Source organism: Lagopus leucura, unplaced genomic scaffold (genome assembly GCF_019238085.1).
Source record: "Lagopus leucura isolate 7727_CA_CO unplaced genomic scaffold, USGS_WTPT01 22986-0_obj-0_obj, whole genome shotgun sequence".
NCBI lineage: Eukaryota > Metazoa > Chordata > Aves > Galliformes > Phasianidae > Lagopus > Lagopus leucura.
The window spans coordinates 61-2,054 of record NW_024962349.1 but is presented as its reverse complement, the minus strand read 5'-3'; the positions used below and the strand labels follow the sequence as shown (position 1 = coordinate 2,054).

The following is a 1,994-nucleotide window of genomic DNA, read 5'->3' as shown; positions in this document are numbered from 1 at the left end:
TGGGGTCAGGACGGGGTGCTATGGGGTCACGTGGGGTCGGTACGGGGTGCTATGGGGTGCTACGGGGTCACATGGGGTGCTATGGGGTCGGTACAGGGTGCTATGGGGTCACATGGGGTCATGTGGGGTCACATGGGGTCACATGGGGTCACGTGGGGTCACATGGGGTGCTATGGGGTCGGGATGGGGTCACATGGGGACACATGGGGTCACATGGGGTCACATGGGGTGCTCTGGGTTCACATGGGGTGCTCTGGGGTCTCTATGGGGTCTCTATGGGGCAGCTATGGGGCATCCATGGGGCAGGTATGGGGCAGCTATGTGGCAGCTATGGGGCATCCATGGGGAAGCTATGGGGCAGCTATGGGGCAGCTATGGGGCAGCTATGGGGTATCTATGGGGCAGCTATGGGGCAGCACTGACCGGTGACGACAGCCTTGAGGACGCGGCCGTAGCCCCGCAGTTCGCATTCGTCCCCTTTGCTGACGGCGCCGCGCTCCACCGTGCCGGTCACCACCGTGCCGCGGCCTGCAGGGGGCAGTAGAGAGTCAGAGAGCCATAAAGATCTATGGGAGCTGGGGGGGCTCTATGGGTCTCTATGGGTCTCTATGGGGTCCCTGTGGGTCTGCATGGGGTCTCTATGGGGCTTTATGAGGTCCCTATGGGGTCTCTATGGGGTCCCTATGGGGCTTTATTGGGTCTCCATGGGTCTCTATGGTACTTCTATGGGGTCCCTATGGGGTCTCTATGGGGTCCCTATGGGGTCTCTATGGGGTCTCTATGGGGTCCCTATGGGGTCTCTATGGGGTGTCTAAGGGTCTCCATGGGTCTCCATGGGTCTCTATGGGGTCTCTATGGGGTCTCTATGGGGTCTCTATGGGGTCCCTATGGGGTCCCTATGGGTCTCCATGGGTCTCCATGGGTCTCCATGGATCTCTATGGGTCTCTAAGGGTCTCTATGGGGTCCCTATGGGACTCCATGGGTCTCTATGGGGTCCCTATGGGTCTCTATGGGTCTCTATGGGGTCTCTATGGGTCTCTATGGGGTCTCTATGGGGTCTCCATGGGGTCTCCATGGGGTCCCTATGGGTCTCTATGGGGTCTCTATGGGTCTCTATGGGTCTCTATGAGTCTCTATGGGATCCCTATGGGTCTCAATGGATCTCAATGGGATTTCAATGGGGTCTGTATGGGGGATCTATGGAGTCGCTATGGGGCAGCTATGGGGTCTCTATGGGGTCCCTATGGGTCTCTATGGGTCTCTATGGGTCTCTATGGGGTCTCTATGGGGTCCCTATGGGACACTTATGGGGTCTCTATGGGTCCATATGGGTCTCTATGGGTCTCTATGGGTCTCTATGGGTCCCTATGGGGTCCCTATGAGTCTCAATGGATCTCAATGGGATTTCTATGGGGTTGCTATGAGCTCTCTATGGAGCCGCTATGGGGCAGCTATGGGGCAGCTATGGGGCAGCTATGGGGTCCCTATGGGTTTCTATGGGGTTTCTATGGGTCTCTATGGGTCTCTATGGGGTCTCAGTGGGTCTCTATGTGTCTCTATGAGTCTCTATGGGTCCCTATGGGGTCCCTATGGGTCTCAATGGATCTCAATGGGATTTCCATGGGGTTGCTATGGGGCCGCTATGGGGCAGCTATGGGGTCTCTAAGGGGTCTCTGCGGGGTCCCTATGGGTCTCTATGGGTGTCTATGGAGTCTCTGTGTCTCTATGGGGTCCCTATGGGTCTCAATGGGTGTCAATGGGATTTCTATGGGGCAGCCATGGGGCCGCTGTGGGGCAGCTATGGGGCAGCACCAGGGATGGAGTGCACGCCCTCGATGGGCATCAGGAAGGGCCGCTCCAGGTCTCGGGCCGGCAGTGGGATGTGCTGATCAACGGCGTCCAGCAGCTGCAGAACCGAATCCCGACCCAGAGCGGGGTCACGGCCCTATAGGGAAATGGGGGCAGATATGGGGTCATGGGGTCAGCACTGGGG

The 1,994-nt window shown here is 58.3% G+C and overlaps 1 pseudogene; it reads left to right on the top strand.

The window, feature by feature from the left end:
• The first annotated feature begins 203 nt into the window (after positions 1–203).
• Positions 204–1,531, top strand: LOC122190573 (annotated as a pseudogene).
• Positions 1,532–1,994: the final 463 nt, after the last annotated feature.